The sequence below is a fragment of the Protopterus annectens genome, chromosome 2.part1 (genome assembly GCF_019279795.1).
Source record: "Protopterus annectens isolate FY-2018-M chromosome 2.part1, PAN1.0, whole genome shotgun sequence".
Taxonomy (NCBI): domain Eukaryota; kingdom Metazoa; phylum Chordata; order Ceratodontiformes; family Protopteridae; genus Protopterus; species Protopterus annectens.
In genome coordinates, this window is record NC_056729.1 from 1938235275 (window position 1) to 1938248001 (window position 12727).

Consider the following 12727-nt stretch of genomic DNA (forward strand, 5'->3'; position numbering starts at 1 on the left):
AGGGATTTCTCAGGAAGATAACACAGGGCCTACAAACTATGCCATGATGTATGTGGGTAGATTAAAAGCCATGTCACTCTCTGATGTCTGCCTGGCATCCAGGAATGTGTCTGACCGGTGGGATGACTGCATATCCAAACATCTGATACAGCTGATGACACCAGCAGTGTCCATTGAAAATATGCTAATAACAGTGTCCCACATGCTGTGGTAAATGGCTGTCAGTAATGTCAGGCAGGAGCCCACATGCACACATGCACAGTTGACTGCAGTGAGAATAGAACTCATACTTATCTAAGTATACAGACTACAGAACACAATGCAGAATGCAAGTGCCACAGCACAAGTTTGCTTTTTGCAAGACTGCAGCTGAATTTATAGTACATGACATCAGCAGCCCATGTGTGAGACAAGATGTTGCAGGCCTGCATAGATTCATAGCTTCATAGGTTCATATGAGACTACTACCATAATGGCCCATTGTTCATAGGTTCATAAGAGGCTACTATTCTAATAGCCCTAGGGCCTTGTCAAGCCTATCTAAGTGGGACCATTGTTCTCTTATAGACTAAGGTATGTAGTCCATATTTGCGAATCCATGATCAGCTTTGGTTGACCCTGTCTAAGAGAGGCATAGGCAAAACCCTGGGGTAAATCTATGATTTCCCATATAATTGTCCCAGTTACATTTAATAGGTTAATTGAGGACATCAGTTTCATGTGAATTGGGAGTTTGTTCTACAGGAGTGGCAATCTCTGGAAGACATATCTGTCTCTCCAGTATGTCCTTTTCATGTCGCAGGCTAGATTAAGGTCCCTAGACTAAGTGAGCCTGGTCTATGGGTTTGTGGAGGTGCAGCATTTCTATTAAGGCAGGGTTTGAGACTGCTGTGTAGGCCAGCCACAAGTTGCCTCTCAGCAGTCTATACAATACAGTGTACAGAGAACGGTGACATGGCCTTCAGTCTGTCCATGTAGGTAATGTGTCAGAAGTCCTTGGATTTTCTTAGTGAGAAACCTCTGAGGTTTCTCCATCTGCTGCAGGTGTCTGGTGAGGTACATGCAAAATGAAGCATTGTACTCTACTATTGGTCTGATGATGGATGAGTACAGTGAAGTTATAACATCCTTAGTCTTGGATGCTATGCTCTCACTTATGAATTGTGCAATGTAAAGGGTCTTCATTACTACTGTGGACATATGATTATCAAAGGTAAGGTTGCCATCAACCTACATTCCCACATTTCTTACCATTGGGTTAGAACATGGGGGGTATTATTAACATTGTAATTTGCAGGGGCTTCTTTGCTAAAAGGGATAATAGTGCATTATTTTGGGTTAACTTTAATCTGTGGCTTTGGCACAATCATTTTTGTACGTGAGCACATATTTGTAGTATGTTGACATTGTCTGGGGATCCAATGATTACACCCAGTTTGCAGTTGTCAGAAAATCTGTTGAGCCATGGGCCATCTTTCTTGGCCTGATTTTCTGAGAAATACATTCCAAACATTAGGGAGTCCAGCATAGACCCTCATGGGACGCCACTGGTAATAGGTCTGCTGGAGTTAGTTGGCTACCCATCTAATGATGTATGGGATAATCTCCAGGTGGATTAGTTCTACAATAAGGCCTCAGTGGGGGATTGTGTCAAAGTCCTTGGCCAGGTCGAGCTAGGCAGTATGTACTGATTTGCCTTCATCCAGTGCTTTGGTGACAGTCTTAAAGAAATCCACTACATTTAACAAGTATGGTCTGCCCTCAATGAAGTCAAACTGTGCCAGGTGAAGAGTTTGAAAGTGACTGATGTCCTTGTTGATAAGATCCAAGATGATTCTCTCCATGGCCTTACAAACAAGGCTGGTCATGCTTATGAATGCATAGTTACCTGGGTCGGTTGAGGGCCCCCTCTGTACAAGGGTATTATGGTTGCATTTTTCCCCTCTGACTGGACAAAGCCAGTACTTAGACTGTGGTTGAAGGGAGTACCCAGTGGTTCTGCTAACTCTTGCTTTAGATTGTTTACTAAGCAGCCTGGGATGTTATCCAGTCTCATAGATGCTGTGTTTTTGGCATTGACAGGTGTGGTTATGACTTGTTATTTGGAGATAATCGGTACAGAACTGTTGACTGGTGTGCTGTGGGGTATGATCGGTGGAGGCCATGTCAAACCCAGATTTGATGAACATGCTTCATCTCAAAAAATCTAGATCCCTCAAAGCCACAAGGGCGGGAGACTTAAACCTTGACACGGTTATTAATAGGACGTGCTGGAGGGATAGATTCATCACCCAAAGACTCCCTATGCTGTGGAACAAAATCCCGGTTTATGTGAGGCAGAGCACCTCGCTGGCCTTGTTCAAGAGGAATCTTGACCAATGGATGGGAGATCGCAGATACACCCCAGGGGTTACCTCAGTGTCACTGCTCGACAGAGGCACAGCAAAATAATGGGCATAGTTTCTCCAAACTAAAGGGGTGGCGTAAGCCACAAAACTATGGGCTAGGCTTATAAATGCCCTCGGGCAGATAGCCTAGTATGAACCTATGAACCTATGAGACAGGGATGTGAAACTGTTGCCAAACCTGTCTGCTAACAGTTGGCTATGTCCTCAGTTTCAGTATGAGTGTTACTGTCCACTCTGAATTTGCTGCAAAGCCGGGCCTTCTCTTTTACATTACAGAGATAGCTAAAGAATGCCTTGTGATTACCCATAGCTATGGATGATAATTTAGTTTTGTAATTAGCTTTAGAGGATTTTGCAAGATGTATAATTTGCTTGTTCAAGCTATGGAGGGTGTTTTTCTGCTAAGATGTTTCCCTCTTATTCTTGGACATCAGTTTCTTTCTCTTGTTGTATAATCTATTTATGCTAGATGTCAACCAGGATGGCTTGTTTTTGTGAGCAAGTTTTGATCCATTCTGGTATAGCTAAGTCTATACACTTGTAAAGGTGATTATACAGGGCATTTCTGTATACCTCCATACAGGAGTCTTTACTGTGAGTGGTGGCAGTGGGTTTGAAACTATATATGCCACCACTTAGGAGGTTATAGTTTGTTTTGCAGAAATTTTTCCACCTTTTGGTTCCTGAGGGAGGGTCAGGTATGATTGTTACATTGAACATATCTAATTTATGGTCAGATACTACCAGGATGGGTGTCACACATGGAAGTGTACTACCTTTGTCACAATGCACTGTAGCACAGCTTATTGTCCATACCTAGGTATTCTTTCTGGGGAATATACATGACTGTTTGATGGTGTGGACCACAAATCAAGTTGTTACACCAGATGCATGTGTGCTACCTGTTCACATAATGCACACATTACCTACATCAGTGTTTGACAACATTAATGGCAGGTATATAATTTGTGGCAGTGTGAATTGTGCCATAGATATATACCATGCACACAAGGCAACTAGCCTGTAGTGCCCATACTGTCACATACAGGTATAGCAGTGTCCCTCCTAACACCTCCTGCAGATATTATAGTACCATGACAGCGTGCATGGTTACCCTCATAGAGTGTGGACATATCATACTAGTCGTCCAATGTGTGTGCAGGCTCATTTTTTATTACTCCATATCACATGTGTTATGTCAGAGGCATATGATTAGTGGTTGTATTATTCAGATATTATATGCAGTGATAGATTCAGATCTTTATAAATATTTTTTAATAGAGAAACCAACTGTACCGACTTTTAGGGGATTACCTAAAGTCCATAAGAACATTGAAAGTGCACCCTTGAGACCTATAGTTTCGAGCAAGTGATGGTTAACAGAAACAATATCTATATATTTGGAGAAACAACTAAGAAGCATAGTGGAACAAACTTCTGCAGTAGTAAGGGACACACAACAATTTCTGGAAAGCCTTACAGACTTTATACCTAGTGATATAGAAACAGAATACATGGTGACTTTGGATGTAACATCATTATTTACATCCATTCCTAATGATATAGGGGTGGTATACATGAGGCTGTTCTTGACTGAGAAGGATATGCCAAGAGAATGAATAATAAGATGTGCTTTACTAATGGATTTGGTTTTAAAAAAATAATGTGTTTGCGTATGAAAACCAATATTTTACCCAACAGAAAGGAGTGGCAATGGGCACTCCTTGTGCAAATTCATACACAAACATAGTTATGGCATATTGGGAATACACCTATATTACACGTAGTCCATATTATGAGACAAATATATCATTATATAAAAGGTTTGTTGATGATGTTTATTTAATATGGAAAGGTGATGAGCAGACACTAAAAGAGTTCATTCAATATATAAATGGCACCACAAGTTTCCTGTCTTTTCACAGGGAAATGGTCACTACACAAAATTGAATTTTTGGATGTCATACTAATGAAAGAAGGCAACACTGTACAAATACAGTTATTCAGAAAAGAATGTAGAAGAAATTCTTTGCTACATTGCACTAGTATGCACCCCCCACATATCTATTGCAATATAGTAAAGGGTCAAGCACTTAGGGTCTCTAGACTCACCACAGATGAGTCTAGGTTTCAGGGAACCATAGAGACCTTATCTAATGAATTCAAAGAGAGAGGGTATACGTCAGAAGAAAGAAGGAGTTTGCATCAGGAAGAGGTTGTAGATAAGAGAGTAAGTGGAAAACCCTACATATACAGAGGCAGACAGATAGATCATCAAAATGAAAGAAGAGCCTTGTTTAGACCACAACAGCCAGTAATACTGTATACAAATAATAAGAAGATCAGGGAGCTCTTCCACAGAAATTGGAATGTTCTCACAATAGATGATGATATACAGCTTAGAGTATAAATTTGTGGTCAAAGCTAACTGTCAAACTAGGAATCTGATTTATCTGGCAACATGCACAGCTTTTCACTGTTTCTATGTAGGAAAGACTAACAGGTTACTGATGGAACAAGTCAGGGAACATATATCTTGTATCAGGAATGGTGACACTAAAACTAAACTAGTGCAAAATAGCACAAAATATACTGAACCTACTGATATTGCCAACATCCTGGAAGATAGATTCAGTGCAAACTTCACCCCCTCCCTCACCCCCAAAAGGGCTCACAACAATACCAGAAAAGTGTAGTGTCCCAGAAATCAAAGACCCACAGGTGAAAACAGCCCTTTCAAAAGCCAAAAACACAGCATCACTGGGGCCAGATGGTGTCCCAGGCTGCGTCTTGCACAAACTACAGAACGAACGAATCCCCCACCTAAACACACTGTTCAACCTCAGCCTCTCCACAGGCTATGTGCCCATAGAGTGGCACACAGTAACGGTTATTCCACTCCATAAAGGAGGGGCCACAACTGACCCTGGTAACTATCGCCTCATAAGCCTGACTAGCCTGGTCTGCAAAGCTATGGAGTGCATCATCATGGAACTCATTAACAAAGACATTATGAACCTCCAAACACTTGGCCTCACCCAGTTCGACTTTGTTAGGGGCAGATCATGCCTAGTAAACATGGTTGACTTCTTGAGACAGTCACCAAGGCCATAGATGAGGGAAAGGTGGTTCACACAGCCTACCTTGACCTCACCAAGGCTTTCGACACTATTACCCACTCGAGTATTGCAGAAAAACTCACCAGCCTGAACATAAATCCCTATGTCATGAGATGGGTTGCCAACTGGCTTACAGACAAAACTCACACGGTAAGAATACCGGGCTCCAGGTCCGACTCTAAACCAGTCACAAGTGGTGTCCCACAAGGCTCGGTCCTGGGACCCCTACTGTTTGGCATATACTTCTCAGAATACAGGCAAACACAGGAGGACTATGGCTAACCAAGTTCGCCAATGACTGCAAACTGGGAGCCATAAGTGACTCTCCGGCTGACATGAACATCCTCAAAAAGGGCCTTACTGAGACGGACATCTGGTGTCAAAGTCATGGCCTCAAGCTAAATGCCAAAAAATGCATAGTCATCCCATTTGGGAAAAACAAAACACCCACGAATTACCATATAGATGGTAGCCCCCTTAATACAGAAGAGGTAATAAGAGATCTGAGGACCCAGGTAGATATTAATCTCTCCTTTGACAATCATATTTCTGAAGTAGTTAGGAAATTCTTCTATGTGGCCTATCTAATTACTAAAGGGTTCGCATCTAGAAATAAAGAGGTTATAGTGCCCCTCTACTCGTCACTCATCAGACCCATCATAGACTACAATGCCCCATTTGGGATGTACCTCACAAGACACTTCCAACAGCTGGAAAGACCACAAAAGTACCTCACCAAGAGGATTACTGGCCTCAAACATATGTCCTATGCAGCCCTACTGAAAAAACACCAGCTATACTCAGTGGCATATCGCTTACTCAGAGGTGATCTCTGCCTGACTTACAAAGCCATGTCCAACTCAGAATTGATTAACATCTCCACCTAAAGAAATCCAAGTCAATGTGAGCCATGCGCTCTAGTGAGCAAAACCTAACTACAACAATAAATAGAACTTGCTGGAGGGATAGATTCCTGTCACAGAGACTCCCCATGCTTTGGAACAAAATTCCAAACTACATTAGGCAGTGCCCCTCACTAACACTCTTCAAGAGAAACCTTGATGAGTGGATGGGTAACAGAAAATACACCCTTGGGATCACTTCATTGGCTCTGCTTGACAGAGGATCAGTTAATTAATCAATGGGGCGGTGAAAGCCAACACACTCTGGCTAGGCTTATAAATGACCTCAGGCAGATAGCCTAGTACCTATTTATGAACCTATGAACCTATAAGAATGCACTGGCCAGACATTGTATGCAGAATGAAAATGAACATGGTTTTAGATTTCAAGTTGTTGAAATTATTTCTGAAAAATATACGTGGTGGTGATGTTAAAAACTTTACTGAAAGCAGAGAATTACATTGGATTATTTTATTGCAAGCTGATAAATACCCAGGGTTTCTATTAAAACTGTACTAAAAGCATGATGTTTCTTTAAATAATACAAGCTGAAGCTAAGTCTTTATCTTTCTTTGATGTTTATTGGCTGTTTTGAATCAATGTGAATGTATTAAAAGTGTTTGCTGATGTAGTTTTTTATATGGTCTGATGAAGCACTAGTAGTTGATGTGAAAGTGCTTACCTTATTAAACTTTTAAACTTTTTATGCTTTCAGTCATGTTTCTGTGCCTTCTTCAGCTATATTGGTCTTTGGCTAGCAGGCACAGTTTATTCCTTGGGGATTTCATTTCTTGTTTCTGGCGATTATTCAGATATTGTTCATGACTGTGGTTGGTTCTTGTAATGTTTGCCATGCTTTACCTGTGGCCACCATGCTGGAGACGTCTGCTGGGAGTAGACTCATATTTAGGTATACCAATTTGCACAGCTTCCCAATATGCACCCTACCTCAATTGGATGTCAGATCCCTGGCATTATTCATGTAAGGATGCTTATCTCACACACACACATCCTTCCATTCTTATGTCACTTTGTGTGGCAGTCACAGAAAACACATCTTCACTGTACAGTCTGTACTGTACCATATAGATATGTGTTTGCTATTGCTGCTACAACCATCTTCAACTAACATGCCATCCTGCACTGCACATGCAGGAGTTTCAGTTGTAGTCTTTCCCTGTGTTTATTCCTACAATTCATCTCTGTGCCCCTATTCAATACACACACTTTCCCTTTGTGATCATTTTACATGGCAGTCTGATGTTCTGTTACAGGTCATTAACACAGCTTCAGTACAGAATGCCAAGAATGGATATCACAATACTCTGCAGTGTAGTTATACTGTCCTGTACTGCGTTTGGACCATATACTTCACATTCATACCTCTCAACTGTGCAGATATTCCCAGGATGCCCATATGTTTTCCTTTTCAAATTTTCTGCCATATCACTGAGATGAACTCTGGATGTACGTGACTCAATATTACAGAAATTTTGGGTGCATACCTCTCAGCTATCCTGATCTGTGCAGAATGTCCTATTTTTTTCTCAAATTTATGATCTTTTTCTCATAACATATTGTTTTCCTGGAACATCATTGGCATATCATTGCAGAGTGCAGTCAGTAACTGATTAACTGACATTTGAGTTTCAGACTTCATGCTCTTCAGAAATTTCATGCTAATGTACAACCCATCAACTTCATAATTTGGACATGGAATATAAACAAACTGTCCATATTTCTGCCCCCCCCCCCATTGTATTGTTTTGCCCACATTTCTCACTCTAAGAGGTTGAGAGTGTTACATTCTAACACATTCCTATGTGACATCCATGTCAGATATGTCCCTATTACTGGTTATTTTGCCTCTCATTAAGCTGGCCTCTGTGCAGATATGTTGCATTAACAAAATGACAGCTATTTGTACAACTACACCTCTCAGCTGTATAGATTCTTTTAGAATGTCCAGATTTTCTTTCATATTTTTGGTATATTTCTCATACAATTGCAGTTTTCTGTCAAATCATTGATAAATTATTGAGGGTTGAAGTCAGAAAATAGTGACAGACATTTGAGTCTCAGACACCTCTCAACTGCCCGATATTCTCAGACACCTCTCTCTCTCAACTGCCTGATATTCTCAGAATGTCTAGATTTTTGGCTTATATTTTTGGTCTGTTCCTCATAACATTTATGGTTTTCTGGGAAATCACTTGGATGATCTGAGGATTTAAGTCACTAAATAATGACATGCATTTATTTGTGTTTCAGACTTCACATTCTTCAAAAAACGTATGTTAAAACAAATCCTGTTACTCTAGCAACATTCTCAGTGTATAGGAGCAATATTTAAAATATGTCCTTATTTTTGTGCTTTTGTCGCCCCATTTTGTCAGACTTTGTCCAGATTTCTTGCGTTAAGAGTTTGAGAGGAATGCTTCATACTCTTCAGAAAGCTCATGCGAATGCAAAACCTGTCATTCGATCAACTTTCTAAGTTTGTAAGAGCAATACTTAATAATTGTGTCCCTAGTTTTCTTCATTTGTCTCCACATTATTTATGACTTTTGTCCATATTTCATACTTTAAGATTTTGAGAAGTTTGTGCACAGCCCTGGCGATCATTCTGGCATTCCGCACAAATCTGCAGACCGTATGTGGTCTTCTTTACACAGAATTTATATCCATGTTTGCTTACAAAGTTTTGTGGCCAGCAATTCTGTTGCAAGCTGAGAACCCTATCTTAGGCGCACCGTGCCTCATTAATATGCATTGCACGCTGCCATCTGCTGAGCACCATCGCGGTAACATGTAAACTTGCAGAGCCTACAAGGAGTTTACTGAATCCGCATGCATGCAGACTTAAGGTTTTCTGGAAGAAAAAGATATTATAATTCCTTCTAATGTGTGTGTTACATAACAAAGCAGTGTCTTTTTTTAGTATTTATTCTCTTTGCTTTACAGACAGTTTCCTTTTCTTTATCGTTATTCGTTGCGATCTTCTCCCTTCCTTTCCTTCTTTTTTTACTTTCTTCTATATGCTCTGAATCCTCAGACTGATGAATGCTTCTACCCAGAATTCCTCAAGGTCTGAGGAAGCATCTTGTGGATGTGAAAGCGCTTACCTATTTTTACTGCTGGTTTTCTCAATAAAATAGTGCTTAACAGAGCCTATCCGTGCTGTGTTCTTCACTGCTCCATTTTGGACTTTATATTTTCTTGTATCCAGAATTGCAAAGTTGTGAGTGGTATTATCTTGTTTCATAGGGGTTGAGACATCATTACAAAGAATAGACACTTCCTTTCCTACATGTGCTTGATTTGCTCTTTGCCTAACATTATTTATCTCACCAGTCCAGTCATTAGTATATGTAACAACAGTTCTCCAAGCCGTGCCAATTGCACAAGTGCAGTCATTATCAGGTCTAGCTTTAATGCAAATAATGCTAAGCAAATCACCCAATTCTGACATGAGGAACACAGATCACCAGTGTTACATTGTGTTACCTTTACATATACATAGCATTCATTACACTATGCAAGATGCGTGTGCTCTAGCAACTCAGTAATGGCATTAAGGAATACATTTTCAAATGCAAATGAATAAAGAATTTTAAAAGGAAAAGATAATGAAAGTCAGTTACCATAAAATTCACAGACATTTTAAATCAACTTATGTGAAAAAGTCACACAAATAATGTACAACTAATTATTAAATTAAGTAGAATAAAGACTGCTCTGACCGTACCAGTTGTATTTACATTTCATGTAAATGTATTCAGGAGATTCTGCTCACTATCAGTCACAGTCATTCTTCTTTTTAACAGTAAAGATCAATAAATTACAACCCAACACAGAATTGTTTGAGTTAAGCTCTGGATTGTCCACTCTGCAGTCTGTGTGAATTTATAGCTGACAAGGCAACTTGGGATGGCTAGTGTTTGTCTGTCTAAAACCTATCCCTTTTTAACAAGAAAAAGTGAAAATTCGATGTAAAAAAACAAAATATAAATCAAAGTAAAGATTCTTGTCTACAAACTCTCTTTCTTTCTACAATCAGTGAAAACTGTGGTAAAAAATAAAACATAAATCAAAATAAATATTTTCTTACCAGTCAACTGCACAATCATTCATAGATCAACAAAGGATTGTTTAGATAAGAATGGCTACAGAATCAGTACACACTACTTCTGTTACATTAAAAAGATGCCTACTTATACTCTGACAAAGATGATTATTACCTCATTCATAGTTTATCAATTTAATCTCAGTCAGGGTTGCCCAGGACTCAATGGGCATAAGGTAGTAGAACTAATATTGAATGAAGTTTCATCCTATTACCGGATGCACACTCACAATGCATAGGATAGGTTCATAGGTGAATACTAGGCTAACTGCCCGGAAAGGCCATTTTAAGCCTAGCCAATAATCTGATGTCAGATTCAAACCCAGTCCTTTGTGTTATCTGGTGAAAACCTTAACCATTATGTCAAAACCACGCCATAAACATTTTCGAGATGAGCATCCTCAATTCAATAAATGCCCCAGTTGTGCATGTCTTGAGAAAGAAATTTGTGTTTGCATACCACACATTTCTTAAAAACGTTCTCCAAAGCAACAATCTGCGCTAACTATTAAACTATTCAAGTACAATAACTATGCAAACCACACACAAGGTGGGTAAAGCCTGCGAATAAGGGAACATACTCCCTAAACCTAAAATCTATGTCTTTGGGATATCAGAGGAGCATGGAATACACGCTGCAATTTCATTGAGTGGGTTGGCATAATGGTTAAGTTGTTTTTCTCACAGACTCATGGTATAGGGATTGATTCTCACCTTTGAAGGGAAATTGAATAGGCTTAAACTGGCCCACAAGAGCAGCTAGCCTAGTACTTACCTATGAACCCATGGGAACACAAAAAAAAAACAATTACAGGGTGTGATACTTTATTTCAGGTTGCAGTATGAGCCCACTTGTTATTTTAATATATATATATATATATATATATATATATATATATATATATATATATATATATATATATATATCTTCTGTATCTTTTTTTTGTGGCACTAATGACTACTAATCATTGGCTCATTGCTGATTCAGTTTTCACCACTGGGGTGAGAGTAATCTATGCATGGCTGCCATATTGGCAGAAATGAAGGGTGTTTCAGTTTGGCTCTAACTACAGCACTAGTCACTAACATGGATGCATCCATTACTATGGGGATATTCTGAGGCCCTCTAACATGAAGTGTTCATGTTCCAATGCACATGCCTTAGGAGGGCTTCTGTCACTGGCTTAGAATCCACAAGCTTACAGCCCCTAGTATTATGGCCACTGGCTGTATGTAAGCATTCTCTTGCATGAGATCAGGTCAGTTGATGGGACCTTTAAAATTAATCTTTCAGTGGTTTTCTGTATTGCTAATTCAAGACTTCCTCTATTAGCTTCCATTTTGATAGTGGGATCTCCCAATCTGTAAGCCAGTTGTATGCACCTTCAGACTCTTGGCTTCTAAGCAATTAACTATGTTGAAAGCTCTGAAATACCTCTCAAAATCTGATGTCCTCACAGACAGTATTCATATTTGAGCATAACCATGACTTTTCATTTTAGGCAGATGCTGGATATGAATGCTAGAATGTTATATTATGCTATTCAGGATAAGGTATTATCCTGGCATCAGTTAAATCTTTCCTTCATACATAAAGTTAAAGCTTTCAAAAGAGTTTCCATATTGTTGATTTCTGCACTTTGCCCTTCCAAATGAATTCATTACATATCCTCTGTACCTTCTTGAAAAATTACCCTAAAGTGATCAAGTGTTTCAGTACATACATTACTTTGGGGAGCATAATCATTTTAATATTTATCCACCCTACTAGCATTGGCACCCTTCCCTTCTACCTAGTACATGTTTTGCTTTCTGGCAGTTTGCTTGTTTCCCAGATTCTGAATCCTTAAAAATGTTATCCTATATTTAGGCTACCCTGTCTTCCATGTTGTTCACTACCTCCTCCAGACTAATTTTGATTTTTCTTCAAGTTAAAATCCTTTCAGGTCCCCTGAAAATAGGACGCAGTGAATAGCAAAAACTTCACTGCTTATTTCTACTTTTATTCATTCATTCACTCTTGGTTCCATCTAAGCCGTGCTAGCAAAGGGCTTTGTGACCATTACAAAAAGTCCTGGTATCCCTGACTCATTTTTTCCTGTATCCCTGCCTTTTTATCAACTTTCCTTTGCCAACATTTCTTCTTTTTGGCTTCCAATGTATGGCCTTTA